The 12,264-nt window shown below is 38.4% G+C and overlaps 1 protein-coding gene across 6 annotated transcripts in view; it reads left to right on the forward strand.

Moving 5' to 3' along the window:
• The window catches only part of SEMA5A (semaphorin 5A), a 329,026-nt gene that overhangs the window by 1,204 nt on the left and 315,558 nt on the right, over positions 1 to 12,264 (forward strand). Inside the window, exons 2-3 of one of the 6 annotated variants that reach the window (XM_068671020.1) lie at positions 1,084 to 1,175; positions 6,029 to 6,112. The exons of 3 other annotated variants lie outside the window; for them this stretch is intronic. The gene's annotated coding sequence lies outside the window, so the exon portion shown is untranslated. Of the gene's footprint in view, positions 1 to 1,083; positions 1,176 to 1,270; positions 1,391 to 6,028; positions 6,113 to 12,264 lie in introns of those variants that run through there. 2 more of the 6 variants (XM_068671019.1, XM_068671021.1) reach the window with 2 other exon arrangements.

Genomic DNA, 12,264 nt, shown 5'->3' on the forward strand with positions numbered 1-12,264 from the left:
GGAAGTGTGCGGGGCAGATTGTCGCGGCGATAGCCTCCCGGGAAGGGGGGGGGGGGGGGGCTGTCAGTGGCACCCGGCTCCGTAGCACACCGTGCCCTGCTGCCAGCGCCTGCACGCAAACGCGCCCTGGCAAAGAGAGAATCCGCAAGATTGCAGCCAAGGAAAGCATCCTGAAACTGAAAACTTGTTATAGTGTAATAGCGTGCTTGGGCAGCCTTAGGATAATTTAGAAGAGCGTGTTTTCTGAAAGCAAAATACTTCTTTTCTAATTTTCATTTTTATCAAGACTAAAATAGTGCTAGCCCAGCTAGGACTCTGTGAAATTAGAATAACTAGATTTTTCATGTTGGAATTTGCACTCAGGTCTTAAATGTAGCACTTTGGGCACCTTAGGGCTGGTAAGTAAGTAAGGCTCTGACATGATTTAGCAAAGTTTGACTAACTAAGAATTGTTGAACTTGGTGATGTCACATCTTTGCATGGAGAGACTAATGGTACTCAATCAAAACTGCGTTGCTGTTTGTAAAGGCTAAGATATGGCCTTAAGTGCTCTGTCTGGTGAGAGAGATTTTGGTAGCCTGCTGTATTTTGTGCTGTGTTCCCACCTTCCTGGCCAGCATTTAACTTCATTACGCTTACTAATGGGTTCATCTCAATTCCTCATTTTAATGTTGAACAGCTGCGAGAGGTCCCGCTGAGAGCAAAGGCTTGGCTCTGGAGGGTGGCAGTTTATAAAAACAAAATACTGTTTTGAACTAAGTAGGGTAAATGCTTGCTTTTAAGTTGTATCCTACCTTCCTTAGGATGTTGTAACAGTTTTGTTTTGACTGAGAAAGCCGAAGGCATTGGTATCAGTAGTGTCTTATTGCTTTTAATCTTTAACCAGTGCTGTTTTCTTAAAATATTTGCAGGTAGTAGGAGTGCTTGTGCACTTTGTAATGATCCATAAACTTTGGTTATAGCAGGTTTGTTGTGCTGATTTCCTGTTGGGCAGGCATGCAGAGGGTGGTAACTATTTATTCCTGCTGTTTTCAGAAGGAAAAAACCTTGGTTTTGGTGGTGGTGTTTTTTTCCCTCCCACAGGCAGCTCATGGAAACCACGTGGATTTTAACTTGTGTTGATGTAGTCCTATACACGTACAGGATTACCGCTGAATGAAGTTCATTACTTTCCAGTGAGTAAACTATTTATTACAAGCCATAAATCGCAGAAATACGACTGAAGCCTCCTGCAAACTTTATTCTCTGTGTCAGAAGTTGTGTGAAGGAATTCAGCACAGGAACAGCTGAGTTCCTGGGCAAGCAGGGGCAGACCCCGTCCGTGCTCCACGATTTGAGGGCTGCCTCTCTGGGCGCTGCCAAGGCTCATTTCTGTGCTGTCGGACAACACGTAAGTGGCTAGCTGATAGTGCTATCAGTTTCTCGGAGGTGTGTACTACCAGTTGCTACTAGGGGTGTGTGTGCAATCTGATTCTGCGTTACTTAGCGTCAGGCAGTACCTCGTAATTAGTTAATATGTTGCGACGACTGAATTCCGAGTAGCAGTGATATGAGATGTAGCTGTAGGTTTAACATCTGGTTTATGAAATTTTGATATCATCTCAATACTTGGTAGTATATGCTCTGGAGTTGCTATAGCTTCTGAGATAAATTAGTATTGCTGCTGCCGTAATTATAAGAAGCAGCATTGAGGAAGTTCTAATGTTCTGTGACATTGTTTTATGGAGATCTTTATTGGGAGTTCTTGTCAATGCTAAATTTTCTCCAAATTATTGTTAATCAGTCTGTTTTTCTTCATTATCCTCCTTTTATCCTCTTTTGCATGTGTATGCATTCCTTGTTGAAGTTACAAACTAGACATTTGGTGTCACCTAATGTGTGTGGTAATACTGTAGCTGACTCAAAACAATAGCTTTTCTTTTTATCAAAACATTTTCAAACTGACCCTTCTGTGATATGTAGCTTTTGTCAACTGCTTCTGGTAGGCTAGTTTTAATTTGGAGGCTGCAGCACTGCAGCTGTGACCTATAAAAGACAGGTGGCAGTCTGCTCTCTGTAATTCTTCCAGAAACCTGCTGAATTTCACAGTTTGAGTCGTGCAGGTTAGGCATAGTTTGCTGTTAAAGCTGTTGCTGCTAAAACAGCAAACTGTTTTCACAAAAGACTGGGGATTTTATATTAGCTTGCTTCATAAGCGTGTCCAATTATTTGTTTAAGAACTTTGCCAGGTTGCATCGAAGTATAGCACATTTGGCTAACATTTGTCAGGAAGGTAGCAAATGTAAACCAAGCTAATGACCACAAAACTGCAGCCTAATTAGTGTCTTGCTCTTGATTTTGCTAGAAATGTATGTTCCAAAGTATAAGGCATGTAGATCTATTGCTGTTTAGTGGATTTGTTAATGTATTTATTCTCAACTTTGCCTCTTCTCCGAGGTGATTTGACATAATCCAGCTGTCTGCTGCATAAATCAATTCTGTCTCTATACTCATTATTTTTGTATAAATACATTAATAAAATCGGGGACCACTTGGAAAGAAAGCTGTATTTGTTCCCTAGAGTATATTAGGAAATCAGGTAACTTCAGAAAGGAGCTCATGTTTGGTGGTGGTGGTAGCAGAATGCTGGAATTAGCATAAAGTCTGCATTGAGACCTTTGCAGATAAAATTTCTGGGTTTAACTCAATTCTCAGAACCATATTTTTGAATGTTATCTTTTCAAAGAGTTTGATTTATTTTAGCAGACTTTAAGTTCTGTGTATCAAGTCAGCTGCACTGTGACTTCCAAACTTATCTCTGTTGAGCTCATCAGTGTTATTCAATTTCTGTGTAATAGCAAAATGGCACAGATTTTCACTCCTTTTCCCAATTTTGAAATCAAGATATCTCTCTGAGCTCCAGTATACCTTAGAGTTGTTAGATCATCCATTACTGAAAGAACTGGTCAGTATTTTCATGACTGGGGTTTCTACCATCCCAATAATGTAATGGAAATTGTTTTACTCAGAGGACATTGAATAGCTGTGAATCTTTGGCATATATATAGTTTGCTGATTTTGAATGCATTGCTAGATGAACAGTAACATGCAACCTTTTAGTAGTGTTTGGTTTAGGAGAAGCTTACAGAAATGATAACTTTCAGAAAGCTGAAATGCAGCCTGTTGCTGTCTTATGTCTCTGTAATGTTGGGGATGCTTTCTGAGCTTTTACAAAACACACTCCAACCCATTCACTGGGTGTATGTGATGGCTGCAGGGTTGGCTTACAATGCAAGTTGGATGTCTTGAAGAGATGGGCCATACTGCAAATTGTGGAGTTTTCCCAGTTTCTTTTCCCTACACCTTCTCTGAATGTCACCATTGAGCTCCTTTTTCTGCTGCCCTCCTTGCCTGAATCTAGGTAGAAGATCATAGCACTATTGCAATGTGTTATCAGATTAGAATTAGCTGTAACTGTGAATAAGGAGCACTCACTAAATTTAACAAAAAGTCTGGTATAGCTGGAGAGAAAGTACTTTAACAATTTTGGACTTGGTTCTTTTTGCCTAAAGTAAGGTTGTTGCTGAATCACTTGGTTCTGTTGCTGGGGAACTCTGCAGGCAAAGGTATGTGAATGAATATTTATCCTGCATTTTTAAAAATGATCAGGCAGTTTTTATGCTTGAAAAAACACAACACGGAACCTCAGAAATTCCTGTGTCTTGTTTTTTGTTCTTCATAATCCGGATCGTTTCTGTGATATGTTTTCAATGGAAGTTCACTAGCACTTGCATTGGCCCCAATGATTATGAAGCATACTGTACAACCTCTGCTGAAATGGCTTGGTGTGGCAGTAGGTGTACAGGATAGAGCCCTTTCTGTTGACCTTGTCCAATAAAAGTAAAATTGGACCAGTGTTTAATATTGAGGAAAACTCCTGGTCTTGCCAGTTATGAGAGGATACATAATATGTATTGCCTTGTGTGTCTTTCTCTACTAAGAGTCAAAACTGAAGGTTGTGGGAAGGGATTGCATCTTGTGCACAGTCAATGGCTGCTCTTTTCTGTGATGGGCTTCCTGGCGTGTTCTTCAACAACAGAACCCAGATTAAGGAACACACCAGCCCAGATGAACTGCTGTTTTTTGATGTTCTCATCTATTATACCTTGTTCTGCTTCCTACGCTGAACTCACAGTAGGGTTATGTGGTTATTTTACTGGATTACTATCAAAATCAATGGTGGTGGTGGAATTCTAATTTTTAATCTAGCTTCTTTCACTTCAGTCCGTACTTTTTTTTGCTCACTTTTTCAACCTAAGGAATGACATCAAAATATTTAGTAAGAATGTTTAGGAGAAAGTAAGTGTACAAAATAATAGTAAAATCACTATTAGCATCTGATGCTATATTGACCAGTGCTTCACTGTGGGACCCATAGTGTAACCAACAGACAGGATTTCAGCATTGGAAAGGAACAGAGAGGGCTGTTTTCTGACAGTGCTCTTCAAGGCTAGCCATCTGAAGAGTCAGGCTAGCTAGTTTGCTAGCTGCAAAGTTGAAGTAGCTCAAGTTGGTGTGGGTAGTGTACCTGTTTCTGATGTTGTAAATCCACATCCCCTCTTGCTTACTAGAACACTTAGAGAGAGAAAACAAACAAACAAAAAAAAACACCACCACCACCAGCAAACTTTTTGTCTTCTAATAAAAGTTTCTCCTTGTGACCTGGCAGTCCTTGAGTACTGTGTTCCCCAGGGGCAGGCAGTTATAGGTAGAGAATACATTCAGTAAGAGAGTTGTGTTGTAGTTTGTCATTCTTTGCTATTCTGTTTTTTTTTATGTCACTCAGTTGTCTACTGGGTCCTTTTAGTTGTTCCAAAGTAACTCTTTACATGGATCTGGACTGTGAGCAATATTAGGGAATGGATCCTCTTTAAAATGTTTTATTTTATTTTTTCCTCTTTCAAGTACCCATGGCTGCCAATGTTAGTAAGGCTCCATAGGCTCTGATCTCAGCATGAGTTAGGGTGGGGAATTAATATTGTCATAAGAGAAAGGAGGGGAGAGGAGAATCAGTTACGTGGGTAAAAAATTATGATTAGTTCCTCAAATAACAATGAAATTTAGGACTGGCAGAAGAATTCTGGGAAATTTTGCTTCAGTCATTTAAAGTGTATTGATATAGCCTTGTTTTACACTATTTTTATAAGATGCTACAGGGTCTCTTGTGCAGATTGCAAATGAACTGAGACCCAGACATATGCTGGTCTTCACCAAGAGTCTAAATTCATCTGCTGAGGACTGAGGTATCTGAGATGCAATGCCTCATTGCATTGCCCTTGAATGTGTCAGAAAAAGGAGAAATTCAGGGTAATAACCTGTTAAAAACTGGAGCTCAGTCTTCCAGAGCTTGTCTGTCAGACCTTACTCTGTTGAAAAATGATAATGGATTCTGCTGGAATTGGTAGCATAAAACGACATAACTGTTCTGAAAACCTACTTTGATTTGCCAAAGGCATGAGGTCATGCATACAGATTTAGGGATGTGTGATTGGTGAAGAAGTTAGAGTTTGTGAGGAGAAAAACGTCTTTTGATAGATGTGGGTATGAGTCCCAAAATGCCATTAACGTGAGCCCTGGAGACTTGTCATAAAGATTGGTCAGGGTCTACAGGCTCACCTGAACTGTCCAATAGAATTGCAAAATTTTCCAAATGATCTTCAGTTGCTTTCATGACTTTGTAAGCTTTGACTCCTTACCTGAAGAACTAGATGTGACTTCAAAATTAAACATAAATCAGTGCACTCTGGGCATCATCTTTTGTCTGGCAGTAATCAAAAAAAAAAAAAAAAAGCTAGCAACAATAGCAAAAAGCGAGACCTAGGCTTTACATCAGAATCACTGTTCTTTTTGTGGTGCTTGTCTGTTGTTTTAAACTAAATTTATGGTCTGGGTGGAGGGGCTCATTTTGTTCAGTAATCCTCTCTACATGTGAGTTTGCAGCTAGCCTTTGGAATAAAATTCCATTTTTACTCTCATCTATAATTGTCAGGAAAAATTGTTTTGCAAATTTATTGAAACTGAAGGCCAAGGAGATCAGCATTAGGGCTTGAAGAAACACAGTCTTGAACTACAGGTAAACACTTAATTCTGGTATTTGACTTGAGTCTTTGTATTTGTCTCTCAAACCTAAAGTCATGAAGTGCTCTTAAAATAACTTGAGCAATGTATTATTATTCCTTTGAATACCTATATGAACACATTGTCCACAGTGGTCTGTCTGCCTTTCAGGAAACACATATTAATCTTTTTATAGGATGAATGCTGACAAAGCTTGTTCTTTAATTTCAGCTGCAGAGGTGCTGTATCGTGACTATTTTTTTTTTGAAGTCTTTTTTTTTTCTTCTTTTTGAAATACAAGTTTGTTGTAGGGATATGTTACTAACACTTTAATATAAGGAGATGCAGTATTTTCATAACTTCAGATATAGGGAGCTCAGTTTGCAAAGAACTACTCATGAGGTTAACTTACTGTTTTGATGTATTGTGAATTATTTGCTGTAATCAGACTTGGTTCAAAATTGAACATCAAATCATTAAATTTGTAGATTTAACGTTCCCCATGTAAAAGTACATTATAAGATACTTTTTTTTTTTCCTGCTACTCTCAGTAATCTTGACTTTAGTGAGCTCTGAACTGCTAGAAATGCTAACACTGACAATTTTGAAATTGGCATTTGAAACAAATTCAACAGCTGACACCATGGATGTTCTGTGCTCTCTGCACATGCTGACATGTGCAAAGATGTATCTGTGGCAATAGATCAGGTCTAGAAAACTTGATTAGAAATGAAACCTGAGGGTCTAGAGATGTTTGGATTTATCCAGCAGGTCTTGTTCACTTTTTGAAATCTTGTCTTTCCTTACCTTCTTTCCTCATTTTGATGGGTGTTGCTCTGTGACACGTTTGAGTCCCTTGTTTCCTTCTTGCTTATTCGATGACTAAAATTTTCCAAGCCTTATAAGAAATCATGGATAATGTGTTGAATGTTCTTGCTTCCACGTAAGGAAAAAAAATTTCCACAAATCAGTCCTCATATGAAGAACAGTGTTTCTGTGAATGTTTATATTAACCTACAGACAGATGGTAAGTGATATGAGTGATCTTAGGAAAAAATTGTCTGGCTGTTTCTGAACATTGTTAGATGTTAAGTACATTTAATCCCACCCTGCACCTCAAGACATTAAGAAGAGAAAAAACATTCAACTTCGTGATAGTATCTAGGTCGATTTCCATCATTGTATAACAAATCCTACAACTATTAGGTTTATGTGAGCTGAAATGCTTACATGAATCTTACATTTGACTGATTCACAAGGAATTGCGTTAACAAGACTTAGTATTATATTGTTCAAGTTTACATACCATACCGCGACTGAAAATAATTTGGGAGTGTTATTGTAACAACTGACTGGGAAAGAACTGATGACCATGCCTGGTTGATAATCTCTTCAGCCTTAGCAATGGTAACTGGTGTGTGAATAAGCCATTTGCATCTTCTGAAATGTCTTGTATAGCTTCTTTTTGCAGCAGTAGTTGCCAAGTACTCACCATTGTAACAGTAGGGTGATTACTGTACTTTTTTTCTCTTGGTCCCAAGAGTACTTCACCGGAGAAAGCTGTTCCATCAATTTACCATTATCGCTTTTCCTGGTGGTAGGCCTGGCTGTTCAAAAATGAATGGGGATGTTGCATTCCTGCCCCAAGGTGTCTGCGTTTGGACTCACAGTTCACACAAGGAAGTCTATACTTGCTTGTGTAAAGTGACCACTTCCTGTGAATTCAAGTGCACTTCAGGATGTGAAGTGTGGGATACACTCCGTGCAGAACTGTCAAAGTAAAAATAACATTTCTGGTGCCTTATGCAGTGTTTTATGAGTTAAGATGGAGACACTAGCTACCTGCCCTTCCTCTAGCATTTCTGTTGACCAGAAGCTGCCTGTGTCTTTCATCTGATGTGTTTGAATTGCTCAAGATTGAAACATCAAAGGAAGATTAAGTATGATGCATCCATATAGCAAAATTAGAGAGTATTTAGGTACTTTAAAAACATGAAAAATATATTTTAATAAACCTAGGATATAATAGGCAAAGCTCATTTGAGCAATAACTTTTTTTTGGTAGGAATTATTGGATGGAGCTTGATGTTCAGAATTATTTTAGTTAGGTGACTGGATTGTAATAGTGCTGTCTCCTGACAGTAAAACCTATCTACGGTGTATAAACTTTATGTTGATTATAAAATGTATCTGTGATATTTGTAGTTTCTTAATGAAATATTTGCCAAAAACATTTGTAGATGCTGTCTTACTGTATGCATGTTCAAAATTAACTTTCCTTTCCAGTTCCTATATATATATATATATATATATATGTATATATATACATTGTGTGTTTCTGTGTTTCTCTACATACACACACATGCACCCTCCTTGTCCAAATTCTTATGGTCTATTCGAATTTGTCACAAAGTAGTCTTGGCTAGACTGTATACCCCCACTGTTTCTTGAGTCAAAATGCTGCTGTAGCATCCCAGACAAAAGCAAATGATAGTGGAAGGACAGACAAGCCTGTCTGCAGGAAAGAACAGGTCAGTTTCAGTCCAGTGGCTAGCGCACAAGACTATGCCAAAAGACAAAATGAATTGAAATAGAGATCAGAACGCTGCTCTGATAGTTTTAGTCTGAGCTCTGAAGAGCTCATCTCTTTGAAGAGCAAAGAAATGTTGGCATCAAATATTGATTATGTGTGCTATCTAAAATTCATAAACTTAACTTTTCTATGGCAAGCTGGAGTGCAGGGAAGAATGGAGTCACCTTAGCTAGACAGTAAGGGGAAAAAATGAACAAAAGAAATGTAATTTAAATTAATACTTCACAACGGCTACAGTGAGAACCTTTAAAGGCAGAGGTCATGATGTGATTTGGCTGGATTTAGAAGATATTAGTGAACCAGTAGCATTCTGGTAAATTATGAAGCTGTATTAATGAACAGCTTCAGACCAGGAACATGGCCAAACTAACTGGGCTACAGTAATAAGAATGTACGTAGAGGTTTGAAGTTCTGAAATACTTTTATTCTTTTTCCCGAAAGCTCATGAACACTTTTTAGGTACAAGAAATTATCCACAGTTTGCTTTTGCATGGCCATACATTCTTGCTGCAGGCTGTGATTAAGTCCATTTATTGTGTAAGATTTAAGTACACTTATGTTTTTGCTCCTAAAAACATAAGTGTACTTAAACATTTTGCTCCTTCAGATTGTGCCACCTTCTGTTCATTTAGAACTGCAGCTGTAGTTCCAGAAGTGTGATCAATAGATACTAATTTGTTACTGGAGATAATCTATGGCAGTATGTTGCTTTTCTAAGATTCTCAGTTAAAGGCTAGGTGATGAGGTTGCATAATACTAATGAAGCAGGGTGGAAAATTGAGAGTTAACTTTGACACTGGATCATGGACCAAAGAAATTTGGAAATAGATGTTTTACAGGGTTTGCTATCTAACTTCTAGTATGTACTATATATTTAGCAATATTAATAAAATGAGCTTCTATGCTCTGTAGAGTTCCTTTTGCTCTGTTTATGTATTAAGGCAAAACAATTGGAATATCCCTTGTTTTGTTTAATAATTTGTCTTAATTCTGCTAGATCTGCCATGTATAGGACACTGCCTAATGTAAGGGAGGCCAGGGCACTTCTGGGTTCTGCTAGCAGGTAATACATTTGTAAATGCATTAATGAACAACTGATTCTCCAGATACTCAAGTGATTCTTTTCTGCATAGTAATAAACTGGTCTGAATGGCAGTGATGGTTTAGTTTGCTGATCTCTCCCTGACTAATACATTATATATGAAAGCCTGTTGTGAGCTTCACATCTAGGTGGAATTACTTTTTTCTGCTTTTGCTCTCTAGTAAGTCAGCCAAGATGGTGTCCGAGCAGGTGAAATTGTTTCTGAAAACAAGTTCTTTTCAAGCTCAGCCTTAAATTAGAAATGAGAAGGTGTGCTGAGCATCCTGTTACCTCTGTCACATACAAGACATGGTAGATCACCTTTCCAGCACTCCCATAGTCCATGCTGAGTGTGATCCAGTTGCTGGACTCTGGACACACAGGAGTGAGAGGAGCCTATCTGTATCCATGCTGCTGTCTGCTTTTTTCCTGCTGCTCCGTGTCCTGAAGCTCAGTACAAAGAAGGGCAGCTGTTGTTGGGTGGGTGTTTTTTAAATGCCTCATTCAAGGAGTAAAGGTAATGAGGTAGGTAGCAGGCAAAGTGGGAGGAACAGCTGGTAGAAGTAAGAGGTGGGAGAGAAAGTAGGAGAGAGGATGTGTTGGATGCGTAGGAATGGGAAGTTTCAGAAGAAACCAGAGCCAACACTGTTGTATAAAAACAGTATGGTGGGTGCTAGAAGGCTGGATATGGGCAATTGCAGAATTGTGAAAGTGTTTCTTCCTTCTTTCCTCCAAACAAGTGTACCCTGCAACCCACTCAATCTCATAGCATTGCCCTGGGCTCATCTTCAGCTTGTCCTGGCTGCTCATAGCTCCTAACTCCTTTATGAGTAATCATGAAACCAGGTTGCTGCTAACTGTGTCCACTGCTGCTATACTCCTTAAGTACTTAAAGGTATGCAATTAGCAAATGTAAGGAACTCTGTGTTAAATATTTCACATATAACTGCATGAAACTCTATGGCAATGTTGATGTAAATAATTGGCATGCAGGAGGAGTTGCTAAATATTAATTACAGAAACTTAACCTTTAATTGGAAAACTGGGTCAGGACAACTGGAGTAATGTCACCAGGTTTGAGAATGAACACTGTTTTCATTTGGACATTGAAGGGCTGTGGATCTACAGGGCTTTCAACTGTCCTCCAGGTATGAACTTGCCATGCAGATTGGTTTTTACTTTGTGTTTCTTCTGTGAATTATTACATGTGTTGCAGTAGAACTCTGTCATTTATGAGGATCATCTGAGGTTATGGACATTACGGAGGTAAACAGATTAATTTTTAAAACTGATATAGGGCACTCTCAGTACATGCTTTGATTTATGGGATGGCATTTGTTATCTGTTTTAGGTTCTAGAAGTCAGTGTGAAACAGCAATAACTTTTTAGCTCTTGGAGAGAGATCTTTTGTTCAGCGTAGTTCCTTTGTAACCCAGGGCCAGACTCTAAACATTCTATTCTTGGAGAGAGAGAGAGAAGGAAAAAAAAAAAAAAAAGCAATTGTTTATTGTTTTTACTAAAGCAACTGATTAGCCAGTCCTCAGTCACCTGTGAGCTTACTATCAGCAGAAGACCTATGAAATGTTATGGTTCTGTTTGGTATGGAGTCACAGTTTAAGTAGGCTGAGATAGCATTGTGGACTTCTGCCTGATATTTATTAATTATGGTAAATATAGAACACACAATGTTTGCTTAAATTATCTATAATACAAAGCATAATTGTAGATAATAGTAAAAATTGCAGTATAGCTTTTTTTATTCCACTGTCAGCATGTCCAGACCTTCCCCCTCCCACCCTGTGTCTTTAAATATCATTTAGAAAATCTTTCAAAGGTAGTTTTATTAACTTAACATAGTGCAGATGTCTCTAGCTGTGAAGAATAAGTCACAATGAGTTGTAGTGCTGTGTCAAAAATATCATTAAGAGGCTTAGAACAAAGGGAGCAATTAATGAACAGTCTTTACGGTGAACAAATGTCAGAGACTCCTCCAGGGCTAAGCTGCTTCTCTGCCATATTCATTAATTGCTCTTTTGAACAAAGTTGGTGTTGATGGCTGGGTTTAATTAAGCATACCTGAGAAAACCCACAAAAACAGAGCAAAAGTATTAGAATGGAAAAAGTGGCCTTTAATTTAATAAATAAAGACTTTTTCCTTCTCATGGGCTTTCATGCTTCATGCAACTGTTTCTGGCTGACATTTCTTTGTAACTATTGGGATTGTCTTCACTGGAGATTTTGGCAGAAGATACGTCTTATTTGCTTCAGGTTGTATGCCAAATACCATACTAGCATTTAAATCACTGTGATTAAAAATGTATTAATCTATTATAATAGAATACAACTTGCTGTACAGCGTCTGTCGACCCATTGAAAAGTGTCAGGAAAGGGAAAAAGTGCATGCAAGTAGAGGTATAGAAATCTTAAATCTTAATTGATAAAGATCATCCCAAACTTGCTGCTCACATACCTTGGTTACTTTTGTCTTCTTGGG

Source organism: Anas acuta, chromosome 2 (assembly GCF_963932015.1).
Source record: "Anas acuta chromosome 2, bAnaAcu1.1, whole genome shotgun sequence".
NCBI lineage: Eukaryota > Metazoa > Chordata > Aves > Anseriformes > Anatidae > Anas > Anas acuta.